The sequence below is a fragment of the Mirounga angustirostris genome, unplaced genomic scaffold, assembly GCF_029215605.1.
Source record: "Mirounga angustirostris isolate CCGP_5_RB_7025 unplaced genomic scaffold, mMirAng1.0.hap1 SCAF_9, whole genome shotgun sequence".
Taxonomy (NCBI): domain Eukaryota; kingdom Metazoa; phylum Chordata; class Mammalia; order Carnivora; family Phocidae; genus Mirounga; species Mirounga angustirostris.
In genome coordinates, this window is record NW_026991717.1 from 45,372,800 (window position 1) to 45,400,601 (window position 27,802).

The 27,802-nt window shown below is 39.3% G+C and overlaps 1 long non-coding RNA gene and 1 pseudogene across 1 annotated transcript in view; both read left to right on the forward strand.

Moving 5' to 3' along the window:
- LOC123861144 (uncharacterized) overlaps positions 1 to 15,762 on the forward strand; it is a 233,484-nt gene extending 217,722 nt beyond the window's left edge. Inside the window, exons 7-8 of the long non-coding RNA XR_010405002.1 lie at positions 4,021 to 4,310; positions 8,290 to 15,762. This is a non-coding gene — a long non-coding RNA (uncharacterized LOC123861144). The remainder of the gene's footprint in view (positions 1 to 4,020; positions 4,311 to 8,289) is intronic.
- Positions 61 to 1,413, forward strand: LOC135361499 (large ribosomal subunit protein uL22-like; annotated as a pseudogene).
- Positions 15,763 to 27,802: the final 12,040 nt, after the last annotated feature.

The window sequence follows — 27,802 nt, forward strand, 5'->3', positions numbered from 1 at the left end:
AGCAGATTAAAAAACAAATGTATGTTAAGGATAGCTCTTCCCCTAAGGAGCCTGAGGTGATCTCAGAAAATTGATCGCTATTCACTCAACCCAGGAAACCCTACAAAATCATGCAAATCAAGAGGTTCAAATGTTCGTGTTCTCTTTAGGAACACATGTGAAACTGCCATCGAGGGTGTGCCTACCGAAAAGCCACCAAATATCTGAAAGATGTCACTTTGTAGAAGCAATGCGTGTTCTGTCACGACACTGGTAGAGTTGGTAGGGGTGCCCTGGCCAGACAGTGGGGCCGGACACAGGGTCAGTGGCCCAAAAAGAATGCTGATTTTTTACTGCACATGCTTAAAAAGGCAGAGAGTAATGCTGAACTTAAGGGTTTAGATGTCACTTCTCTGGTCATGGAGTACGTCCGGGCGAACAAAGCCCCCAGGATGCAGCACAGAACTTACAGAGCCCATGGGCACATGAGCTCTCCCTGCCACATCGAGATGATACTTACTGGAAAGAGCAGATTATCTATCCCTAAACCAAAAGAGGAGGTTGCATAGAAGAAACAGATATCCCAGAAGAAACTGAAAAAACAAAAACTTATGGCCGGAGGATAAATTCTGCATAAAATAAATGCAAATAAAAGTAAAAAAAAAAAAAAAATATATATATATATATTTCAGTTTAGTAAGTTAGTATGTCCTCATGGCTCTAATTTACATAGAAAACCTTCAACAGTCCTATTTCTGGCTTTTTTTATGGCTGTTTTCTTTTGAGGTATGTTGTTCCATGGCTCGCTGTAGTGTTTTACCTGCTGAAATTGCTGGACTTAAGCAAATGTTTCTGCCAGGCAACACCCATGCCAGCAAAGCTTTTGAACTCCTAGACTCCTGTCAGTGTGGCCTAGTTAACGTTTGTTCTTGTCGCCTTAGCTGCGGATTTCTTTGCTTTCACAGACTGTTTATCAGTGTAGCTTATTGGCCACAAGAGGGACAAGGAGAGTGTGAATGGCTTAGCACAAACACTTCCCCACTACTGGGAAAAAGTAGAAAATGCTTCTTCCTTCCAAGGTGGGAGAGCAGCAGCATGTTTATACATATACATATACTACAGTAACTAGGATTTTTGTCACAAATGGTCGCACAGAATATATATATATATTTTTTAAAGATTTTATTTATTTATTTGCGAGAGAGAGAATGAGAGACAGAGAGCATGAGAGGGAGGAGGGTCAGAGGGAGAAGCAGACTCCCTGCTGAGCAGGGAGCCCGACGCGGGCCTCGATCCCCGATCTCCGGGACTCCAGGATCATGACCTGAGCCGAAGGCAGTTGCTTAACCGACTGAGCCACCCAGGCGCCCCTAGGAGCAATTCTTTTTTTCTTTTTTTTTAAATTTTATTTATTCATTTGAGAATGAGGGAGAGCACATGAGAGGGGGGAGGGTCAGAGGGAGAAGCAGAATCCCCGCCGAGCAGGGAGCCCGATGCGGGACTCGATCCCGGGACTCCAGGATCATGACCTGAGCCGAAGGCAGTCGCTTAACCGACTGAGCCACCCAGGCGCCCCGAGAAAATATTTTAACCTACAGAGAAATGTGGAAGTCTGGGCTATGTCCCCAAGTTAGAGCATTATTCAAACTACAAGTCTACAGTGCTCGGCAGTTGTACCGGGGCCAGACACAACTGAAGCATTGTCATTGATTCCTGTGTGATGGTTTGGGCAAGTTCAGAAGAAATGTGAAAAGCAGTTTTTGCTATTGGAATAAGTTTAAAGAGTGAGGCCCTAACTAATTTTATTGGAATTTAAGGAATACTTTATGGTCCATTCATACTTTTTCATGTTTGTAGAGAAACTGATAGTTTTCTGTTAACAACTTCAGTTAATACCTAAACATTGTCATGCCTTTCAAAAAATATTTTTGGCCCCACAGCTAGTTCTTATAAGTGAAATTCCTTTTGTTTAGCACTCAGAATTCACTTGTTCTTGCTCCAATGATGAGAAAGAGACTCAGTCATGAGTTAGGCCTGATCATTAATCCAAAAATATCTGTGGCCTGTACATAACCCTCTCGTAAGATGCCCGTTCACATTACTAACCGAGGGCCCAAAATACTATCTTTCCATCTTTTAAAACTATGGAAAAGTTTGCCTGGGTTTTGTTGCAGAATCCTGGTATCGGGAGTCACCTATAGTAGGAGGATGGTGGCAGGTGGTCTCAATGCAATTATTGTCGTAACTTGTTGGCTTTTTTTCTATGCTGTTACTTCATTACCTCACAATGCCTATATGCCTCTGTGAGAGAGAACCACCCTCAGTGAGGCGAAGAAACAAGGCCTGGGAATGCTATTGTGTGGTTTTATCTGCCTTCCATCTCCCCCTTACTACCTGTAGCTTAAACATGACAGGAACAACCCTATAAAATTAGCTTTGTGGATAAGACAGGAAGAAAAATGTCAATACACCAGCCCCTCTCCCACCCTCCTCTCAATCTGTGTTAATATACTCTGCTTTTGGAGTTTTTAGCCCACTAGACAAAATGCTCTGGGGTTCTCATTGGTTTAATAAACAGACCAAACTCTTGAGGACAAAGGAGGACAAACCTGCCCACTGAAAACTATGTGACTTGGGCTCTTAAAAAGCTTGTGTTCCACTAGGTGAATAGAGAGTCCTGAACTGAATACATTGATTGTGTCCCTCACCACCCTCTCATCTACACAACTTTGAGGGCCTGTGCAAGCAAGGGTTTGTTGTCAGCAGCAACCCAGGGCATGCATGCAGGATCCACCAGTGTCTAGGAAAAGATTTTACAGGTTTGGTGGCTTTGAGGAACGATGTATTTGACTTCCTAGACTTTAGGGACATGAGGTTTTTTCAAAAGGGTTTTGCCTCCAGATTTGGAAAATAGGCCTTTTGTGATGAGAGTGCTTTTCCTGGTACAAAGACTGAATTTGTAAACATCTGTTTATGAAAAAGTTGCATTTCTCAGCATCATGGCATGATCTTCTAAACCAATACATAAATGGATCTTTAGTGCACATGGAAATCTTTTGCATTTGAATATAAAAATCCATCAAGGGGAGGGAGAAGGGAGAGAAAGAAATGGGTAAATAAATACAAAAAACTCTTAAGAGCTTCTGGGCTGGTTTCAAGAATGCCCCACAAAATAGGTTTTCATGGTTGTATGGGGTGATGTGATCCTATTCAAGTTTCTTTCCTTTCTTTAGAATTTCTGAAGAAGCTGTTGCAAATGGCTTCAGGGGCTGTTCCTAAAATAGATTTTAGAGATGAAAAAATGAGAGAATGCATAGACAATCTGAGACAAATGATCAGCTCTGATACTGATGCCGAGATTGTAAAATGACTGCTGTGCCTTGAAAGAAATGAATATTCAGGATGCCCCTGCTGGGTGCCTTTTCCTATTTGAACCAACTACTCTTTGGGCCATGATTCACTTGTTACCAAATTAAACACTCTTTGCACACAGCAGAGCAACTTTACGAAGTCGGATTTTGAAGTGCAAACATCTTTTCTGCTCTGGCCACGGAACCTGTCACAATCTTCATCGGGCACTGAATTAAGTTTAAAATATCATCAGAGGGTGTTGATCTCTCTTGGGCCTGGAGCTGTCCTCTGTACATCCGGCATTTTTCTATTGACACTGCGTATCACTTAGCAACGAGCCTGAAAGGCCCTATATGCATTGATTGCACACCATTGTCTTTAAGGGGTGGAAGTGTTAACTGAATAAACCCCCTCCCCCCCCCCCCCGCCCCGGGTGACCAGACGGTCATTCCACTCATCTTGATAATCTGTTTACATCAAAATATTGTTTATTCCATTCTCTGGTCTCCTGATTTTTACATTTCTGACAGAAGGAATACTGTTAATGCCTTACATGGTGGAGAACCCAAATCTACTTTCCTGACATGGAGTGATGAGAGTAGTGTTGTTCCTAGTTCTCCTGATAAAGCATTAAATGCATTTGACAGCTAACTGCAGATGATAATGCCAACTTCATTCTATGGTTTTCAGAAGATGAAGAAGTTACAAGCCTGCAACTGCCTCCATGAAGAGAAAATATTCCTTCTGGTCTGTGAACAGTTTTGAAATAAATGGCACGATATGATATATGGCTGTTGAAGATGTTAAGGCTTTAAAATGGATGGCGGGCTCTGACATCATCTGAATGAAGAGGAAATATAGCCTACCCAAGGGGTGTTTCCAGAATGAATGAAATTTCAAAGTGAAAATTCTTCCTTGAGAGGAAAGGGTAGAACACATTTCTGCATCAATAGCCATGGCTGAAGCAATAGACCGGACTGGTGGGTCAAATAGGCATTTTACCTCAGACCTCTTTCTCTTACAATGATCAGTTTCAGAGACCTTCCACTCAGGCAGCTTTTTCACAAACATCTCAGACAATGAGAGCATTTCAGTCAAGGAATTTTACATGTAGGCAAAGACCAGATTGGTGGGTTTGGTACTCCCTTCCATCAAACCATGTGTGGAGACAAAGTAGAAATTTTGTGGTTATCTCTTCTACAACTTCTAGTTTTAAGAAATCTCTTTTGCTTCTTTGTGAGTTTATATTCATTCTGTATCCAGCTAAAATAGGAGACTGATCAATCAATATGCCATGAGAGGGGCGCCTGGGTGGCTCAGTCGTTAAGCGTCTGCCTTCAGCTCAGGTCATGGTCCCAGGGTCCTGGGATCGAGCCCCACATTGGGCTCCTCGCTCTGCAGGAAGCCTGCTTCTCCCTCTCCCACTCCCCCTGCTTGTGTTCCTGCTCTCGCTGTATCTATCTCTGTCAAATGAATAAATAAAATCTTTAAAAAAAAAAAATGCCATGAGAAATATGCCAAGAAGGCAAGCATTTTCAAAATCAGCCTACTAACTATATTGCCTTAGTGTTACTTTCTGTCTGGTATAAGAGAGCTGTAATGTAAATGATAGTGCCAGAAGGTTCTTTGGTAAATTTTAAAGTTTGTTCTCCCCACAGCCCTCTTCATCACGTAGGAAATCTACTTAAAAGAATCAATTCTATTAATATTTCCCTTTTGATAAAGACCTCAGGCCTTTATACCTTGGTAGAAAGAAAAATGCACCCCTAGAGTTTTGGGCATAGATATGTGTGAGTGGGAGATGAGAACTCTAGCAGGAAAAGATGGGGACCATCACAGCATGTTTAACTGTGAGCAGATGCGAGAATATTCTCATGATTGGAAGTAAAAGTATTTTAAACTAATGTACATGTTTCTAAGTGATGCTCATATCCTCCCATACCCTTCCCCCCCCCCCCCAAATCTTTCGGTATTCTCTTCGAGTATTAATTTTGTGGCTGGCCATCTTGGCCTGGTTCAACTGCTAAGTGAATGCTGCTTCTATAAACATTTCACTGCTACAAGTTGGATTTTTCACAGCATTAATTTTAACTACATGGGTGTTTGTAATGGAATAAAACTTCAAATTGATGTTTTGCCATATTGGTAGTTAAATAAGTGGGCCTCAAATGGAGATAGATGTGCGCCTCATTTCATGGGAAAATTGTTATCTCGTGGGCCAAGTTTAAGATGTAGACAGCTATAGCTTCACTGAGAAAGTCTTAAAGAAAATATACACCAACACAATGCCTACTTTTTGTGTGAAATTCCTCGGCAAATTTCCAACCATGTTTCATTTAAAATTGATTTTAAATATGCACAAAGCTTAAATCACTTGAATAGAAAGGAACACATTTTAACTCCAACATCCGCGTAGACCTCACCTTGGCAGAATTACTTTGTATGGAACCGAGGAAGTAGGTTGGAAGAATTTGCTCTCCGTCCCTTTCAAGGTACTTGCCGCTTCCTTTACATTGAAACGCATTTAAGGATAAAGTTCCCTGTTTCTGACCAGGAATCAAAGGCTTCCTTTATAAGAGGCGGATTATTTAATTGTGGTTTAGATTACCCCACAAATGGCACAGCCACTTTGAACTCAGTTGAGTGGGTTTGTAAAATTCATCATTGTGTCACCTGACGCCTAAATTTCAAAATTTTGGGTTAGGAGCAAACCTCACTTGAATGGCCGAGTCCCTTCCTAAAGGACCCATGCCTCCACATAAAACATCTTCCTTTCTCTCAAAACTCTAGGTCTGACAATGTTGATATTAAAATAATAATAGAAAGCTGGAAGACAGGGCCCCTCTTTATAGTTAAATGTTATCTGCTTAGACTAATATTGCAGTTGCCACCCACTGACATAATTTGTTTCACAGTCACAGCTTGGCAGCATGAATCAAATGTTGACATTCTAATTTCATGCACACATGGGCGTTTGGCTGAGCAGGCCTACAGCCTCCAAACCATTCTGTCTCTACCTGTGTAAATCAGGCAGACAAGGCGCACTCTCAACAGGCTGCCAGCGAAGTTGCTCTCTTCTGTTGAGAGAGCTGAGCCTTGCTTCTTTTCCTCAGTATGTTTTTGTTTTTTCTTTTTTCTTTTTGCCTCTTGCTTTGCACAGTGTCCCACAGATACTCTTCCACTCTTGTTGGCAATGTGATTTTCTTTGCATTTTTTTCCCCTTTTAATCATAATTTTCAGGACTTTCCTTAAGGTTTCAATTAGCAGGTGATTTTCCTCATTGGTTTCTAAATCAATCACCAATGTCTCTTGGAGAAAACACCAAGAAGAGTTAAGTAGTATTCAGAGGAGGCCCAGTGATGACTGGCAAGAAAAGAGGCTGGTTTTCCTGTTACGGAGTGAATTATGTGCCCCCAAATTCATATGTTGAAGCTCACCCCCAGTGTGACTATATTGGAGATAGGACCTTTAAAGAGATAATTAAGGTTAAATTAGGTCATCAGGGTAGCGCCCTAATCCAGTAGGACTGGTTTTCTTATAAGAAGACAGAGAGACACCAGGGACTCTCTCTCTCTCTCTCTCTCTCTCTCACACACACACACACACACACACACACACACACACACACACAGAGAGAAAAGGCCATTCAGGGACACAAAGAGAAGGCGACCATCTGCAAGCCAAGGAGAGAGGCCTCAAGAGAAACCAAACCTGCTGACCCCTTGGTCTTGTACTTCTAGCCTCAAGAACTGTGAGAAAATGAATTTTTGTTGCTGGAGCCTCCCAGTCTGTGATATCTTGTTATGGCAGCTGAGCAAACTAATACACCCTCCCATTTAAGGGTTAAGAGCCAAACTTTCTTTGAGTGCTCTATCATTGACCAGGTGACTTCTAGAACTACCTGAGCCCATGGCTCCTTCAGTAGACACTGTCAATGTGAAGAGAGTTTAAGGACCACAGCCATCAAGAACTTGAATGAAATCAGCAGAGCCTTGCAGGGCAGCCCCTGTTTGACTTCCCACTCATGAAGGATTAACAGCCAGGCCTTGGTGTTAGGAGAGGATGTCCCACATTCAGCCTGACCTGAGGGAGTGCTATTTCCCAGTCCCAGGGACAAGTTGGCCTAAGCCAGTCCCGTGCTCACCTTTGATTCTTCTAGGTCATGAGTTGGTAGGGTATGGGCAGTTGGTTAGGATTAAGAGTGTTTCTGTTGGCTGAGGCACAGAATAGAGCAATTGATTTGTACAAGCATGGACCCCATCTAAGTCTGTGGCCCAGTTGTCTTGCCTTTTTTCCAACTTTGATTCCATTGCCTCTCTCAGGGTCAGTGTTTCCTACTAATGAGACCTTTCCAAGATAAGCGCAAGCTCATGCTCAGTGGGAAATTCTTCCCAGAAATTGTCACTTATTCATTTGGCCATCAAAGACTTTTATCATCCTACTTGCTAGTCCTGAGTTTTGTATGGAAGCACAAAAATACTGTGAATACTTTTGTCCCCCTTAAAGAGTTGATAATCTAGGGTGCCTGGGTGGCTCAGTTGGTTAAGCGACTGCCTTCGGCTCAGGTCATGATCCCGGAGTCCTGGGATCGAGTCCCACATCGGGCTCCTGGCTCAGCAGGGAGCCTGCTTCTCCATCTGACCCTATCCCCTCTCATGCTGTTTCTCTCTCTCTCTCTCTCTCAAATAAATAAATAAAATCTTTAAAAAAAAAAAAAAAAGAGTTGATAATCTGGAATCTGTCCCATACAGAAATGTTGAAAACCCTTAATATTTTTCACTCTAAAGCAAATTATGTAATCTGGAGAAGAAGGTTTGGGACCCACCTTGAGTGCTATCTTTGGGATTCATCATTTACCTTCTGTGAGCTTTAGTGTCTTTACTTGTAAAACGAGGGTTAATTTCTCTGGCTGCTTCCAGTTTAATGATCTGATGATTCTTTTATTTTAAAAAACAAAAGATGTCACAGAAGTCTCCAAGAGCAAGGGGACGAAAATCAGTGATTTAAATTCGGCTCATCTCAACAAGAATATACTGAGTGCCTGCTATGTGCCAGCCACGATGCTAAGTGCCGAGTGCACAGAAATGAAGAAGATGTAACCCACAACTGATAAATAAAAAGAGAAAACTGAAATCCAACTTCAGGGGAGGAAGAAAGTCTCTTACAACAGAATTATTGTGTAGTGGCTCCTATATCTGCTTAAGGGCAAATGTTATTTACTAAACTGAACTCAGTTTATAGAAGAACATGAAGCAATTGTTACCCTGGCCCCAGGGAATAAAACTTAATGGCTACTAATTAGCTGTGTGATCTTGGAGGAACACATGACCTTTCTGGATCAAGGTCATCTACTCTTAAATAAGGGGATTGGACTTTGCTTTCTAAGTTTTCTATGCTTTCCAATACTAACATTTTGTAATTATGGGAATGTGAACTAACTAAACAGTATTTCTAAGAACCCCCAAATGTAGAAGAAATGTCCTAATTGCTTACGAAGTGTGTTTCCCCTCACATTTCTGACATAATGAGGTATGATAGATACTGTCTTCATGTTACAGGATTTAAGAATCAATAAAAAATATCCATAAGACTAATCTATGTGAGTGGCAATAACCAAAATTCTCTGAAGGAATTTGTTACTGATGGATTCTCCCTTTACAACCACTAAAACTGTTTTCCTTTGACTTTTAGTTATTTAAAACTGTATTCTGGGGGCACCTGGCTGGCTCAGTCAGGGGAGCATGTGACTCGATCTTGGGGCTCTAAGTTTAGGCCCCACATGGGGTGTAGAGATTACTTTAAAAATCTTTAAAGAAAAAGAAAAAACTCTATTCCGAATCTCCTGTTGGTGTTGTGCTGCCATAGTAATCTTCTTAAAGTATGCCTGCATGCTCCCTGGAGAATGGACAAGGGCTGACCAGATTGAACCCAAGCATCTCAAGCTTTGATTCAAGGCAACAACCTGGTGTTTGCCTTTCTGATTTCAGATTATTAGTCCCCAAAAAGAATCTGACCTCATTAGATCAGGGCCTTCCCCATATCCTTCATATAACATCATTCAAACATTTTTTTAGCTTCAATAACCTCTTTCCTCCCTATACTTCCCAGGAGGTCCAGGTTCAAGATTCCGCCTCGTTCTTGAATACTTGTCCCATACCTAATTCCACAAAAGTTTTTTCCTCCTTTTTACTCACTCCAACATTCCTTTATATAGTTTAGCTGCTTTATATGTGCTCACACATTTCCTTCAAATGCTTCTCTTACTTGTCTGTGAACCATCTGGATTTTTTCTGTCAGCTATAATGGAAAGTCTTCCAGCATAAACACCATACATTCCATGTTTTTTGTACCTCCCATCATGTGTGGCTAAGTGCACAGTGATGCTTAATAAATGCTTATAAAACTCAATTGAGAAAATCTGGAAATAGCGTTTTATTTGTCTACCTGAATTTCAGCAGTGTTTTCTCATTTCTGTAGCAATGGAAGAGGCATGGTGACCAGCACGAACCTGGGATTTTGAGTCTGATAGATCTGTGTCCAAATCTAAGATCTGCTGATTTATTCTGCCAATCATGAAACATTTAATGAGCATCTACTCTGTGGGAGACATGGGACTAGATGATGGATAAATAGATAAATAGGATATAATCCCTTGCCCTTAAGTTCAGAGTCTAGTAACTGTATTACTTAATTTCTCTGAGCTTCAGTTTCTTCAAGTGAAAATGAGAATGGTAACTATTTCACTGAATTGTAGGTGCTCCAATAATTAGTTTTCTCTTCTTCCCTTTTCCTTTTTTCTTGAGGGCCTTAAACTAAGATATTAATTCCTTAATGGTTCTATTTTTTCTTCTTTAAATGACCCTGTTGTGTGTTCATTTTGTTCTATAATTAACCATTGATTTGAATTCATTTACATTGTTTATAATTTTAGATCATAAATGGCCACATAAAAAAGGAATCTAGTCATTGATTCTGAGACCAATCTAATCTCACTTGTCAGGGATTAGATTACCTTTGTGCATTATTGTTTATCTTCTTACATGATTGCATTTGAGGCCCAGCCTCAAAAAGATAACCTTTTAAATTCAGGGAAACAAAAAGTATGCCTCAGATATGAATGATTCCTCCTTGGCATGGTATGGCTTAAGCTCAGACTCAGACTGGTGAACTAGAGGAATGCAGGTGCCTGCCAGAAAAAGCTGAGAGGAAGACAGGACATAACGTAGGGATCAAGTGTAGCTAAGTAGGCCATGTGATCAGTGAGATCACCATGAGTAATCAGAAAAATCAATCTCCTCTCTAAATTCTCTAACACCAGCATATATTTCTCCCTTGGAAGAGAGGTTTTGGGATTATGTTAGAGAAGAACCTGGTCTACCTGCCATGCAAACACCAATTCCTGTTTATCCCAGAGGAAGAGCCACAGAACCAGATGCTTTGCTTTGGAACCTTCTGCTTATGTCACCAAGTAGCACAGCCAAGTTCCTCTAAGATGCTGATTTGATGAAGAGAAGTTCCACTTGCCTCATAAACCAACCATATTGTTAAATTTTACCTTAAAGATCTGCTGAAGGTGATCTTTGAACTTTGATCCGTGGTACATGCAATAAGAAATCAAACTTGGACACACTGGGAGAAAGGCCTGACTTAATGATGAGTCTGAATCATAGCATAAAAAGTGATGCAGAGATTTTGTTTCCCAAGTGTAAGATAAAGAGGTAGAAATTATTCTCTTAGTACTAATCCTTAGTGGTCCTGAGAATTAACATAAATGAATGAACATTGTTCCAAAGTACCTAAAAGAGTGGAAGAAATTGATAAGTGTCTGAAAGTTGATTTCCTCATATTTGTGACATTATGTATAGAGTTACTTACAATGCCACTAGCACGTTTGTAGAAATCTAAAAATTCAAGTCCTTACTAATTGCTGATTACTGTGATTCTCAGCCAGGTACCATACCCTTTGGTGCTACCAGTCTGTCTCTTTCAAAGGGAGATCCAAAGGCTACCCCCTGCCCCCAGCATGTAATTAAAGCTCAAATATGTGTTAAATTACAAGTGAGGATTAAGTAAAATAATACACGTAGAACGTTCCATGGTCTGTAAATGCTTTTTTTTTTTTTTTATTATCATCAAACTTCTCTTCGTTTCAACACAGCTGTCATCACTTTCTCAGGGAGGCCTTCCTTGATTTCCCACCTTATAACAAATCTTCAATTATGTACTCTGACAGCAACATATATCTTACTTGTAGAATGTAAAAAGCATTGTACTTTTCCTGTTTGGTTTGTGAGATTATTTGATTATCATCTCTCACCGAATTAGGCTCTCAGCTCTATTAGAAGACAAGGCTCACCTTTGTTTTGCTAACTCCTGTATGCCTACTAGGCCAGCACAGTGCCTGGCACTTTGTGGGCGCACAAGACATACTATATTTATTGAAGAAAGCAGAGAAAAGAATAAAGAGGAATAAAAATACAAACGTTTTCAATAACTTGAACTAGAGTAGGAAATCCTGCCAAGCAGAATTCAGACGGTATGTCTGGATGAATCAATGAAAACAATTTGTCACTATCATGGAGCTTCTCCATATGTAAATGACATCTGAGAGGAGATACAGTGTTGCCTGTTACAATTTAGGTTGAATTTCTAGCCCTAGATTCTTCTAAAATTATTTCAGGCTTTTACCAGTCTTATTGTTCTTACAAGTAAGACTAATATCAAAGCAGAGATTTATCTAAAGAGGCATACACAGCAGTCCCGTCCCCCCCGCCCCCGGCACCTAGAATAACAATATTAAACAGTTGGGTACTGATTTGGGCTCCATGTTTCCTGAGAGCTCGGGCAAAAGGGGAAACATGTATTTTCACACAGTTTTCTCTTTCTGACCAAGAAAACCATTCAGATTCATCAGCAGACATATATTTTCCTGGCACAAACTCAAGCAGAAATTTCTGAGCAGTGGCTCACAGTTTGTTCCAGCAGGGGTTAGGATGCCATTACATTCAAGCAAAACTCTTCCACATTTTGAATTTTGTTTACAGTCCCTTCTCTAGAGAATACCAAACCAATGTCATCCCAAGAGGATGGAACTCTTTTGCTTTGGTTTAATGCCTTGAATTTCCTTGACTTCTCCCAAGCTCTCAAAGCCCTTAGAACTGCCTCCAGTCTTCTGTGCCATGAAAACTTGAGGCTGAGTGAAAATGCCTCCCTCTAGGCCTGCCTTCACATGCACTGTGAATACTCATCTGCTGTTGACATTTGAATATTTCCTGTGACAACAGCATATACTATCAGTATTTTATTAAGCAAAAGCAAGTATGTTTTTCCTCTTTTCTCTGTTATTTATTTATCTACCATCTGGCTAGATCAGAAGATGAAGTCTGGAAGGAAATTTTTCCTTCTTCTTTTGGCTAATGAGAGTCTGGCAGAGGGGTGGAATAAGCCAGAGGCTGGATGAAAATCTCTAGATCAGGTGAAAGGAAATCAGCCCTTCCCTGATGTGGCAGGTGAGCCACCCAAAGGCAACTTGCATAGTTAACAGGCAGTTACGAAGGTCTACACTTGGAATGATGGGGAGCCTGATGTGTTCAGGCTATCTGCTGCTCTGCCAACTGGTTTGTTGCAAGGTGCTATCTCAGATACTCTGCCACAGTGGCACAGATGGGACTTCTCAGACATCTGGGCTGTGGGTATCAGGAGTGAAGAACGGGCAAGAACAAGCCATGATACTAGGTGAGGGGATGTGAGGGTTCCAGTTAAATCCATTAAATTCACTTCCCTCTTTTAAAAATAATTTTTATCTCAATTGGGTCAAATATACAGTAAGTGAATTATGAAGTGTTATAAATTAGGCCAACCTACTAGGTCTGCAGAAACTAAAAGGCTTAATGCTACATTTAAATAAATTACTGCCAATTTTTTTTCTAATCTCTTAGGACTCTTTCCTGTGCTTGCAAATAGGAAAAGGGGAGAGAACAATCTAAGCAGATGAGGCAGAAATCCATATTAGAAGAAAGGAAATTTAATAAGCCTTTTGGTCTCTTTTCAGTTATTTTCTGTTGTTTAGGAAGAAAACTGATCTCTGGTCCTGCTAACATTCTTTTAGCTTTTCTTGCTTAAGGTCATGTCTAGTGGCCACCCTGGAAGATTTTGACTAGGTAAATGCCATTTCTTGCACACTGGAAAAGGCAGAAGTTTTTGTACTTAAGGTTAATCTTATCTCCCTTAATTTGTTATTTTGAAATGTACCTTTTTCAAATGAAGCCTCAGATCATAAGAAAAAATGAGCAAAGGCTTATAGCCGCACAACATGTGGCTAATAGAGAAGAACCCATCCAGATGAACCCACCTTGCCTAGGCAGAATCCTACCAGCTGGCTATTGAAAATCAACCACTACCTATGGAACTTGGTAGCACCAAACTGAAACACACACGTCCTGGGAAATCCCATCAAGGTATTCTAGACCCCTCAGGTGGGTGTTTGGCATGTTTTCCAACTTAAGGGTAACCCTTGCCTTGATGCCATTTGAACGATGTAATACCTGGCAAAGCCCTTAAGACTGAAATGTGTCTTTAAGAGAGAAGATTATCCTTCCAGCATGGTAGAGTTTTTCAACTAGAGGCAATTTTTCTACCTTCCAGGAAACATTTGGCAATATCTGAAGACATTCTTTGTTGTCACAACTGGGACAAGAGGCCAGGGATGCTGCTAAACATCCTACAATGCTTAGAACAGTCCCTACAACAGAGAACGATCCAGCTCTAAGAGAATCTTACCCCCAGTATGTGGGAACGTAAGATCCTTCTGTACTCATAAGAGGCCATTCTCACCTTAAAAAAGATTTCAGTGATGTCTTCAGTACAGAGAGGAGTTCTCACTCTTCTCTGAGGACTCTAATGTTCCATGGGGACTTCAGGTAGTAAATGTGATTTCAGATGATTGATTTTAGAAAAGAGGAGTCTTCCAAACCATTTTTCTTGACCTTGTCCTTAATCTTGATTTGCCCTGTAGGTTACTCTTATCATAAAGACAGTATGAATGACTGTCTCAGTGCCTTTCCTCATTAATGCTGATGGAAATTGATGAGTAGCTCTCTGGAACTGTGGGGTTTTTGGCAAGAATTATAGCCCCTATTTATTTTGGAGGACCCGTGCAGCTTTCTAAGTAAATATATGTAGAAAATTTCCCCCAAAATAAACAGTACAAGTAATTGCCTGATGTATGAAGTTGACATTTTGGCTTTGTGATTTGCTCTGATATGTAAAAATCTAATTTTCTTCATGGAATGATGCCACTGCAAAATTGTGAATAAATTAGAATCAGTGGTTTACTTAGAATGTGAGTAATAGCTTCTGTTATGATGTATCAATATTTATTTACAGTTTCTTAAATTTACCCACATCCACTTGGCAAATGTTAAATACATGAGTAAATATGGCAGCACAGTGATGGAAGCTTGAGTTCTCTTCTGATCTCATGTGACAGAAATCTCTTCAAAAATGTATTTGATGATTGAAGTTTTGAGATCTTGTGTATACATACTTTCTTTGAACTGAAAGAAAATAAGTTCACCAGTTTATAATAAATTCAAAGTTTATCTAAATTAAAAGCTCTTACTCTTTATCATCTGATCAGTGAGACAAGAAGCTGATAATCACCCTAAGGAGTGCTTCTTTGAACACTGATTGCTCCATCTGGATATTCTCAATCAGTATATAAGGAATTAGAATGTTATAGCAAACAGCCAAACCAATGGAAAAAATCTCTCAGATGTACATTTGTAATTATTTGTATTATTACATTTGTAATAATAAAAAAAAGTTTCAAATTAGATGTAATAATTTCTCCAAGTAAATAGTTAACAAAAAGTTGTTCATTGTCACCCCTAAACAGAAAACAAGAGTTTTTGCAAGTTTAGGTTAGTCTGCTATAAGCTCTTGTTAACATTCCAAAATTGGAAACCTCTCACACAGAAGCTGATGTTTAAAAAAAAACACTTCAAGCTTTTATAAAATGGTACTTATAAAGGCCAAGGGTCTAGAAATTATATGCAGTCATTTTTATGGGCTGATTTACAAGTAGAATAAATTACCTTGGATATCAGTGTTTCCTTCCTTTAAATTTATTTCAGAAGTAGTATGTGAGTAAGTGGATCAGGATGCTTATCACAGTACTCCTTTTGTGATAAAATGTTAGAAATAAATGTTCAAAATTACAGAATTAAACAAATTTTAGTGTCTATATGATAGAATATTATGCAGCCACTAAAAATGATAATATAAAACAATACTGATGTGAGACAATGATGATGAACTAGTCAGTGAAAAAAAACTTGCCAGCAGCATGTATTATATTGTATAATTTTTGATAAACAGTTGACCCTTGAAAACATGGATTTGAAGTGCACAGGCCCACTTGCATGTGGATTTCTTAATAAATAAAGTACAATATTGTAAATTTATGTTCTCTTCCTTAATATTTTTTTAAACATTTTTGGCTTTATTATGAGAATACAGTATATGATACATATACAAAATATATGTTAGTCAACTGTTTATGTTATCATTTAGGTTTCTGGTCAATAATAGGCTATTTTTTTTTTAAATAATAGGCTATTAATAGTTAAGTTTTTAGAGAGTCAAAAATTATCCATGGATTTGCGACTGTGCAGGGGTCAGCTCCCCTAACCCCCACCTTGTCCAAGAATCTATATATATATTTGTGGTAGGCAGCCTCTAAGATGGCCCCCAGTGATCCTCACCTCCTGGTATCACACTCTTGTGTAATCCCTCCACCTCCACATTGGATAGGGCTGACCAGTGTAACCAAAGGACATGCAGAATTGATGGAGTGTGACTTCTGAGTTACATTCCAGCTTCTGGATTACTCTCTGGGAGAAAGCAGCTGCCATGTCATTGAAGATAAGCAACCATGTGAGAGGTTCACGAAGCAAAGAACTGAGGCCTCCTGCCAACAATCAGCACCAAGCCAGGAGTGTGAATGCACCATCTTGGAAGCAAATCCTTCAGCTCCAGTCAAGCCTTCTAATGACTGCATCTCATGTTTACCTCATGAGAAACCCTCAAAGAACCTCATAAAACCCCAGAAAATCACCCTAGTTTCTCTGACTCTGCCTACTTTAGGGACAGGGTTCATTCCCATGCTTTTCTGTTGAATGGAAGAGGCAAGGGACTAGCTGGTATTGTTTGGGTTGAGAAGATTGCCATCCTACATGAGGGGTCACAAAGACACTTGCCTTATTAACACCTCCATCTCCCCCACTGCTAACCTGCCACTGTTTGAGGCATCAGATCTCTAGCAAGCCCCAGGAAAAGGTGCAATATTCATCCTCTAAAAAGAGGAATAATAAGCCCTTCAGCATCTGTTGCCACATTGGTGTAGAGTCATTTTATCAAAAGATTCAGGGAGTTTCCTGTAGCCACGGTTTGGGAAGTGCATTTTGAGGGAAGAGAAGCAATGCTATATAATTTGTTGCAACCAAACTTCTCACAGATTGTGACTGAACATTGAAAAATGTAATTGAAGGCATCCATTGCAGGGTACCAAGATGATTGAAAACGCTGCACTTAATACAGTGAGACATGGACTGCTTCTTTTTTGGACTTGACTGGATGTGCGATGTAGTCTGAGTTAAAACCACTTATTTTGGGGGAAGATAATCATGGGTAACCTCTTTGATGTGCCTTGGCCTATTTTATTTTTTAAGCTGCACACAGCCAAATTCTAATTTTAAAGAAGCGTTTCTACAATATAAGCTAAATCCTCAGTTTCTGTGACATTTTTATGACAGCCTTGACTTTTAAAGTGGAACCAAATTTCATTTGGAAAATGGGTCAGCCAAGCATGTCTCTGTTAACAAATTGAGCATAAGTAGGTACTCTTGGTCTGTCACTCTTCTGAGTTTTCAAGTACCTTGAGATGGATAGAGGCGTCAGTATCTAAAGCTGACATGGAGTTGGAGTGAGGGAGAATGAGGATGGGGCATCTAAGGGACAAAAAGTAGATTGTCACACAGATCATATTGTATAAGTGAACCAGGAGACCCTGATATATAAAATACAGGATGCAAGTTGAGGGGATGGTAGAGATGGGGAGAAATGTGTTGAATAATATAAGTGAAAGTGGCCCTGAACATTGTTTGTTTTTTAGCTAATCAGAAAGAAGTCTTATCTCCATAAGAATTGTGGATAGAGGCTGAGAAATCCAAAATAAGCCTCCCAGTGGCATTACCCCTAATCTGCCACGGTGTTTGCTAGCTGCAGTATAAGTAGCTGGTCAACCCAATGTTGGACTCCGGTAAGAAATTTAGATCTTGCCATTTGCTTAAGAAGAGAACTAGTCTGGGGTTTTTTTGTAAAACAAAACAAAACAAAACAATTGATAATGCATATGTTTCTTCTCAATTGTAAATAGTTCTGTGTTTTTGTTTTAAAGTTGGGATAGAGGAGGGGTACCTGGGTGGTTCAGTGGGTAGAGCATGCAAATCTTGATGTTGGAGTTGTGAGTTTGAGCCCCATGTTAGGCATAGAGATTACTTAAAAAAAAAAAAAAAAGAAATACTAAAAAACATAAAGTTGGGATAGAGGAAAGGTGGGAAATATAAACTTGTTGCATGAGGAAATGATAAATACAGGCATGCATCCATCCTTCCAGTTGACAGGATATTTTGTTGAAGATGAGCACTTGGTAGCTAAATTCCTTTAAATAGCTATAAAATTTTAGTTACATTGACTGAATTACTTTAAAGATTTGGGCTTATTTTTGCAAAGCTGAATTGATAAGAATTAGAATATAGAAACTGGACTGCCCTTTGGAATAAGGCAAATTATAAATAAACATGCAAAGGCTTAATAACAATAAGAGCAACCAAAGACTGAAAAAGCAAACAGAAAGATGTTGGACTAAAGAGAATGAATTGAACATACATATTTAATGGGTTCCTTCCAAAAACCCATTTAAAGTGATATTTAAATGTATATTTTAAAGAATAAGCTACAAGGGCAGAAAGTATGGGGAAGGAGATGTTTGCAACAAAATTTCAGAGGCTGGACAGCAGAAGGACAGTGATGAATGTATCACCTATCTTCTGAATACCACTTCAAATCCTCAGCAGGGCAAGAGAACTGAAAGATATCTATCCAAGGCACCCACCCTGGGCCTTTATAAGCGCACTGTGGAGGCTCTCCAGTGCCTAGGGACATAGCAGAGAAGACTCTCTTGAGGAGAAAAGAGAATTGTCCAGCAACCCAAAAGGTTGTCAGTCTGGTTTTAGGCAGAGATAACATCTCCTACAGCTAAGACATGGGTGGCAAAGCAGTAAAGCATAAAAGAGATCTTCAGAGTCTTTTTGGTGCTCAGATCCCACCCCCTACTGAAGAGAAGCCCTAATCCCTTCCTCAAAACATTTGGGGCCAAGGTGAGTGAATGTAGCTAAAGCTGCAACAAAGTTCAGCTACAGATTAAATTGGCTCAGCCCCCTCCACCCCAATTTATGAACTGACACAAGAAGAGGTGTACCTTTTATTGGAGGTATGTATCAGTATGTTATTATCGATTATTCTTAACACACAATTACTAGCATACAATTAAACTTGAAGAGATATGTGAAGAAGCAAGAAAATAATGAAGTACGGTTAAGAGAGTTTGATAGAAGCAGATGCAGAGATGTTCCAGATGTTAGGGAATTATCAGACAGGGACTTTAGAACAAGCAGGACTTAGAACTAGATGTTAAAGGATCTAGTGGGGAAAGTAGACAACATCTCCATGAATAGATGGAGAATATCAGCAGAAGGCTGGAAACTATGAAAACAAATAAAAATCTTACAAATGAAAAAGATATCAGAAATGAAGCATTTATTCAATGTGTTTAACAGAAAACTGGACACAGTAAACAGAAAAGTAGGTCAATAGAAGTAATTCAAATTCAAATAAAAAGAAGATAAGGGGGGCTGTAAGATCTATGGGGCCATCCATATCAAATTATCAGACACGTATTTCTGTCCCAGAAGAAAGAAAAGAATGAGGCCAAAAAAATAGACAATTTTAGTGATTGTTCCAAAACTCATGGAAGACATTAACTTACAGATTCAAGGAAAAGCCCAAACAGGATAAATGCAACAAAATCCAAACCTAAAGATATCTAAGTCAAATTCTGATGAAAACCGAAGATAGAGAAAAAAATCTTAAAAGCAGCCAGAAAAAAAAAAAAGATACATTATATACAGGAAACTATACAAGTCACAGGTGACTTTGTAGGGACACTGGGGCTAGAAGACAACGGATACTCATCTTTAAATTATTGGAGGCAAAAAAAATTAGAATTATTTTTTGAAATCTGGAATTATATACCAGTGAAAATATCCTTCAAAAATGAAAACAAAATAAAAATATTTTAGACAAAAGAGGAGAGAATTCATCTCTAGCAGACCTTCACTAAAAGAAATACCAAAGCAGGTATTCATGTTGAAGAGAAACAATACCAGATGGAAGCCCAATTTTGCAGGAAGAAATGAAGAACATCAAAAAGAACATGTAGGTAAATATAAAATAACTTTATTATATATAAGTATATTTTTAATAACAATGTAAAAAGGGTTATGATATATGTAGAATTGAAAAACATAAAAGCACAAAAAGCAGTAAAGAGGAAAAATGGAAACTTTATAAGGTAATATTGCTCATGAAGTAGTATAATATGATTTAAAGGAAAACCGTAATAAGTTAAAGATACATATTGTAATTTCTAGAGCAATCACTAAAAAAAAAAAAAAAAAAGCAACAACAACAAAACCCAAACAAAACCTGAAAGATATATATTATAAAGTCAAGAGAAGAGATAAAATTATACTAAAATATTCACAATTCACTCAGGAGAAAGCTGGAAAAGAGAGGAAAAAGAATAAAAATGAAGACAAATGGAAAATGAATATTAACATGATAGACTTAACCCCATCAGATCAACAATTACATTGCATTAAAATGGAATATACACTCTAATTAAAAGGCCAAGATAATAATTTAAAAATGGATTAAAAAAAAAGCAAAGACCTAACTACATTTGATTTATAAGAAAAAAACCCGTTAAACATGAAGATACAGGGAAGTGGAAGTATAAGGGTTGAAAAAGATATTCAGTGCAAATACTGAGCATAAAAGTACATCTGTACAGATCCTGTAGACACTGAAATGATAAAATTTATTTTACACAATTTTATGCCAATATAACAACTTAGATGAAATGGAAAAATTTCTTGAAAATATAGTTATTAAAATTGATAGAAAAGTATGAAAAATCCCTATGTCAGTTATTGAATTCATAATAAAAATTTCTCCCACAAAGAAAATTCCAGGCCCAGATAACTTCACTGAGAAATTCTACCAACATTTTTTTAAGATTTTATTTTTAAGTGGGGCACCTGAGTGCCTCAGTTAAGTGACTGAACTTTTTTTTTTTTTTTAAGATTTATTTATTTATTTTAGAGAGAAAAAGAGAGCATGTGGTGGGGAGGGGCAGAGGGAGAGGGAGAGAATCTCAAGCAGACTCCCCACTGAGTGAGGAGCCCCACACAGGGCTAGATCCCATGACCCTGAGATCACTTCACTACCCTAGCCAAAACCAAGAGTCAGATGCTTAACCTACTACACCACACAAGCACTCCAAAATTAATTTTAATAATGTGTATTGTTTAATCCGATATATTCCAACTATGATGAACATATGATAAATATAAAAATTATTAATGAAATGTTTTCATTCTTTTTTTTCATAGTCTTTGAAATCCAGTGTATTTTACACTTAGGCACATCTCAATTCAGATACTAAATTTGCATCAGAAATAGATGATCTGTGTTTAGAGTTCCTAAAATTTACAGTTGAAAAAATAGATTCATATACCCAAGTTGTCCCAAACATACTTGAAAGTTTTCCAATAACTGAATTGAGTACCAAAAAATTACTTTCCTTTAATGTTCACATTCATATTTATGAAACGGTTCATCTTTTTGCTTCAAAGAATTGATTTGACTTTGAAGCAAAACCTTATCAATTTTAAAACTACATCCGTCTAAGTTAAGTAAATTCACTTAACTCTTACATCAACTCAGTGTTAACATTGAATTCAAAGGAATATTGCATAAATTGAAAAGCAATTCTAAATTTATCAATATTAACAAAGTGATCTTCATATTTTTTATGGTTTTTGCAGCCAATTTACCTAACACTGATTACAATTAAAAACAGTCTCCATGATTCATATTTTTAAAAATATATGAAAACATGAATTTGCTTTATGAAAAGTTTCAACAAATTCTTTTTGCTTTCCATAGAACTGAAATTTAGATCATTCATATGCAATATGATACAGTTGAAACACATAAATTACACTGCCATTTTTTTCTTTAATTATTGAATGTGGCAAGCATTCTTTTTGTTTCAAAAAAAAAAATCTTGGGGCACCTGGGTGGCTCAGTCATTAACCTTCTGCCTTCGGCTCAGGTCATGATCCCAGGGTCCTGGGATCAAGCCCTGCATTGGGCTCCCTGCTCGGCAGGAGGCCTGCTTCTCCCTCTCCCACTCCCCTCTGCTGTGTTCCCTCTCTCACTGTGTCTCTCGCTGTCAAATAAATAAATAAAAATCTTAAAAAAAAAAAAATCTTGAACTGGAGTTACCAGTACTGTAACTCTTTTTAGAACCCACCCACAACTCAAGTTATGACTGTTGGTAAAGAGCACACAATCATCTAATTCATTATCTTCCATTTCAACAATCCCATGAACTAATAACTTATAGCACATGTATACTGAATGATTGCAACAACTGTACTCATGATGCTTTTCATAGGAAAACTCCACACAAATATCTTCAGTATGTATCACACAACATAATGAAGCAAAAGGGAATATCAGTTCCTTGTTTTAAAATTCCAATAAATCTAATTTTTGACCTAACATAGCTGGCTCATCATCTGTCTTAGGAGAAACTAATTTCTTCATATCTAGCTAAAACTTTTCTTTGACATTTATAAACTATCCAAAATTACTTACACACTAAATTTGATTTTTTTTTAGGTCATGAATAGACAAATTCTAAGTAAATTTGAAAATTCTGTGAAACAAAAGTGTACCCAGAGTATTAACTGGGTAGTGTCTTTTACCTCATGTAACTTTATCTAAAGATGAAAAAAATAAGTGCATGTAATTTTTCAAAATTGGATTCAACTGTTGGACATTGTTGGAAAGGTTTTACAATCTAAAGGTACTTGTTTAGAGGCTTAATTGAAATTTTTCACTTTTGTAAAATTTCTTTTAGTCTTTTCCTCATAATTTTCAAAAAAATTTCCACAACAATTTGTTTTACCGTCTCTCCATCTAAAAATGATTTTTGTGTGTGTGTAAAAGAATTTAAGCCATTTTATAACTGGCCAAAGGTACAAGCTCAGATCCTGTTAACAATTGTTTGGAGAAATTTTGTTGGACATCTAATTCTAATTTCACATAACTAGTTTCTTTACTTCTTTTTTTAGCTGTTGAGAAGAAACTTACCACCTTTATTGTGTTTGCTTTAATTTTTTTTTTTTTTTTTTTTTTTTTATTTGAGAGAGAGAATGAGATAGCATGAGAGTGGGGAGGGTCAGAGAGAGAGGCAGATTCCCTGCTGAGCAGGGAGCCCGACGTGGGACTCGATCCCGGGACTCCAGGATCATGACCTGAGCCGAAGGCAGTCGCTTAACCAACTGAGCCACCCAGGCACCCTATTGTGTTTGCTTTAAATGTCTCCTAGTGTTGTTCACTTTATTTTTGTTTTGGTCTGTACCAGCCAACTGTAATTGCCATATGTGAAAATTGTGAAATTTGGTATCTTCTCCTAGACTCTTCTCTTTTTCAATGTTCTAGTTATAGTACTAGCTTCTGCATTTCCAACTTAATTCCACATTAAGAGTATCCCTTCATTTTAAATGTTAGAATTTGTCCATACTTATTATTTAACCAGAAATACAATTTAGTTATAATTAAAATAAGGATTTTGATTTAGTTACCAATTATGATTTTCATAGGAATCACTCTAATTTGAGCTATCTGCATTTTATATTTTATATTCAAATAGATACAATATAACACTACATTAGTGTATAGCAAAATGATAACTTGAACTGAATCTGTCCACTGGCTAGATCAGTAGTGTGTTTATGTGTAATACTAAATATGATGCTAATGTCCAATATACAGATTGCAACATAATAGTATCTTATGAGATATAGTGATTAAAGTGACATGTAGGGACACCTGGGTGGCTCAGTCAGTTAAGCATCTGCCTTTGGCTCAGGTCATGATCCCAGGGTCCTGGGATCTAGCCCGGTGTTGGGCTCCTTGCTCACAGGGAACCTCCCTCTCCCTCTGCCTGCCACTCCCTCTGCTTGTGCGCGCTCTCTCTCTCTCTCTGACAAATAAACTCTTTAAAAAATAGAAACAAAAAAAATAATAAAAAATAAAGTGACATGTAGTCCTAACAATATGTGAAAGTTGTGTTTTACAGAAAACTATTTTGTACTGCTTCAGTTTTTACATTTAAATTTATTAAGATTTTATTTTTTTTAAGTAATCTACACCCATTTTGGGGCTTGAACTCACAACCCCGAGATCAAGAGTCGCACGCTCTACAGAGAGAGCCAGCCAGGTGCCCCTACATTTACATTTAAATTTAAATATAATTAAAGGGGCACCCAGGTGGCTCAGTCTTTAAGCGTCTGCCTTCGGCTCAGGTCATGATCCCAGGGTCCGGGGATCGAGCCCTGCATCGGGCTCCCTGCTCGGCGGGAAGCCTGCTTCTCCCTCTCCCTCTGCCACTCCCCCTGCTTGTGCTCTCTCTCTCCCTGTCAAATAAATAAAATTAAAAATAATAATAAAATTAATAAAATTAAAAATTTGCTTCCTTCATTGTAGTAGCTGCATTTCACGTGCTCAGTAGCCACATGTCCAGTGGCTGTTCTGTTGTCCAGCATAACCATGGACAATAAGAGAATGAGAACCTGTCAGGGTGCCAGACCTTGTTAGGTGTTTTCAAAGAGAGGGTCTCGGCAGACAGCCTCTCCTCCTCTGTGCTGCCAGCCGCTCCCCTGCAGTGTGTTCCATAAACTTCTGTCTCCTTTAAAACAAAGACAGGATCTCAGTTATTCTTCATAATGGTCCCACGTGGGGCGCCTGGGTGGCTCATTCAGCTGAGTGTCGGACTCTTGATTTCGGCTCAGGCCATAATCTCAGGGTCCTGGGATGGAGCCCTCACTGGGCTCTGTGCTCAGCGGGGAGTCTGCTGGAGATTCTCTCCCTCTCCCTCTGCCCCACCCCTGCTCATGCTCTCTGTCTCTCTGTCAAATAAAGACATCGTTTTTTATTTTTTTTTTATTTTTTAAAGATTTTATTTATTTATTTGAGACAGAGAGAATGAGAGAGAGAGAGCACATGAGAGGTGGGAGGGTCAGAGGGAGAAGCAGACCCCCTGCCGAGCAGGGAGCCCGATGCGGGACTCCATCCAGGGACTCCAGGATCATGACCTGAGCCGAAGGCAGTCGCTTAACCAACTGAGCCACCCAGGCGCCCCAAGAAATCGTTTTTTAAAAAAAAGGGTCCCACTTTGTGTTATCTACATTTCACATAAAGAAAAAGGCTCATTGAGATTCAGAGACTTGTGGCAAGTCAGACGTTAATCAGTGAAGGGGCTGGAAGGACAGTCTGAACCCAAAGCCCACATGTGTGTGCCATGACATGGCTCTTGCTCACGTGTAATGATATATATCACTGAGCAGGAAAAACAGTCCTTTTTCCTTATCTCCCTACTCCCTTTTAAAGTCTGCAAACCTCGGGGCACCTGGGTGGCTGTCGATTAAGTGGCCGACTCTCGATTTTGGCTCAGGTCATGATCTTAGGCTCATGGGATAAAGTCCTCTCTTGGGCTCTGTGCTCAGCGAGAAGTCTGCTTGTCTCTCTCTCCCTCTGCCTCCCACCACTCGCACATGCTCGCGCGCTCTCTCTCTCTCTCTCTCAAATAAATAAATAAATAAATCTAAGGGTGATTATGCAAATAGTTGCTTAGTAGAAGCTTTAGCTATTGGCTATGAAGTAATTACTTCCAGTTCGAGGTAATTACATTTATTTCTGTCTGTTCAGTGCTATCCCTGGAGCTCACATGATCCAGTCTCTCAGAAGTAGGCAACAGGGCAAAGGGGCACACGGTAAAACTAGAAGGGTGACATTTTCCCAGATCAAGAACATCAGACTGAAGTGGGGACTTTTTTATTCCTTCTACGGGAGCACAGTGGGATCACCCTATACTAAAGTTACTGCTTTGAACAGCAAAATTATGATCTTACAATGTATCATACCTATGGCTTATTTTTACACTATTGCAAAAGCTACATGAAGTGGAGTTTCTTTTGAGTGGTACAGTAAGCTCTAAAATCATACCACTTGCGGTCTAGGATGCAGCTGAGGAGCGCTGGGGGCTGGGTCTTCAGGAGTGAGATATATGCAAATAAAAGGATTTTCCTTAAACACAGCCTCAGGGGAGTCTGCTCTTTCAGAGTATTTTAGAGTTCAACCAGATTATTGTATAAATAAGAAAACCTAAAATCCAGAGAGGTTAAGTGATTACTCTGTGGTCATATAGCATATTCATTCAGTGAGACTAGGACCTTTACATTTTCTTTCCAGCTAAGGAGTTGTGGGTGAGGAGAGGAAGAAGGGAGTAGGTGGCAGGGCGAATCAGAGGAAGCTAAAGATTGGGTGTATAGCCCTGTAAGGCTCAGGGTTTAAAATCTGCTCCTGTCCTTTCTATTATGACATTCAGCAGGTAGGTTTCTTAACTCTGCGGAGATTCAGAATCTCAGCGGTGAAATGGGGATGACACAGACCTCCTAGGGTTGTAGAGAAGACGTGATGAGATGATGGATGTGAAAATGCCTCAAACCTCTTGAAGATAAGACTTTTCCTTTACTCACTATCTCAAAGTACCACTTCCTTTTATTGATTTTCAAACCATCCATTTCAAACTTCCAACTCCACAAACCCGGGTCTTGAGTTTTTTGGACTGGTGGATCAAACTCTTCAGGCCTGCACCTGCTGGCCCCTACCTCCTCTGGGATTTTTTTGTCTCCCAGGACTTCCCCACTTCTCTCCCAGAGCCCCATTCCCGTGATCACACCCTATTCCAGCCTCTCTCTTATCCCCTCTCAGCATCTGGCCCATCCTAGTTGGAGTTCCACCTAACAATAGGAAGCCTTTACAAGTATTTGGATAGTGTGACAGCCTTCAAAGTGCTTTCACAGACATTCTCCCCTTTGATCCTCACAACAGCCCTGCAGGGGACACAGGGCAGCCGTTATCTTCCAAGTTTTACCGCGAAGGAACCCAAAGTGTATAGAGGCTAAGTGATTTGACTAAGGCCACAAGCTGGAGAATCACTTGGTGTGCGGAAGGAACACAGGCTTTCGGGTCAGGAAGTCCTAGGTTCAAGTCTCAGCTTTCCCACTTGCTAACAGTATGGCTTCAGCTAAGTCACAGAGCTTTCCTGAACCTCAGATTCCCCATCTATAATATGGGGATATTTGCTGTGTTTCCTGCAGAATTGCATGTTTTGTGTATGCAGTACCTTGTAGACAGTGAGTATTTGGCAAACCACACTGGAATCTAGTGTACTGCCCCATCTCTCTTCACTGTTCCTCAACACCACTCCAACTGGAAGTAAGTTCTTCCATCTCTGAACTGCAGGATCATTTGTTGTCTTTGGTTTCATGCCACAGAAACTAACTCTGGCTGAGGCAAAGAGGATTTTGCCAAGATACTGTTAAGATCACAAAATGGAAGAGTTTGAAAATACCACTTTCTAAAAAGGACCCATAGCAGCCGCAGGGATCTCTGCAGCTCTTTGGGAATGGTCACTGGATGGCTGAATGCCAACTCTCTTTCCTCCCCCTCTGTCTCTCTTCGCTCAAAATCCAAATTTACAGAAGAGACAATCTGATTGACCTAGCGCAGGCCATGTGCTCACCATGTGGGCGGATGGGGCTGGGGTGGTTGGCAGCGCACTGGCATGAGGTAGAACGGAGGCATGGCAGTTCCACAAAGGGAGAAATGGCGCTCATATTAAGGAAGTCCATGGTTTATGTAACTCTAAAACCAGCTGTCACGTGTGGCTGGTTTTAGCTGGTTATATTCACTTGCTTCTGTCGGAACATCCGATTAGACCATTAGTCCTAGGGTAACTGGTGTGGGCTGGGGAGGAAGATACCTCTGTCTTATGCTTAGATTCAATATGGAGGCCCAGAGACTGGCCCAGTGCTGTGCACATACTTGGAGCTTAAAAAACATCAGATAATTGATAGCTTTTGTTGCCTTTATTCCAGTCCTTGGTCTTTCCGGTCCAAAAAACAAATTGACTTAGATCTTTCCTGACTTA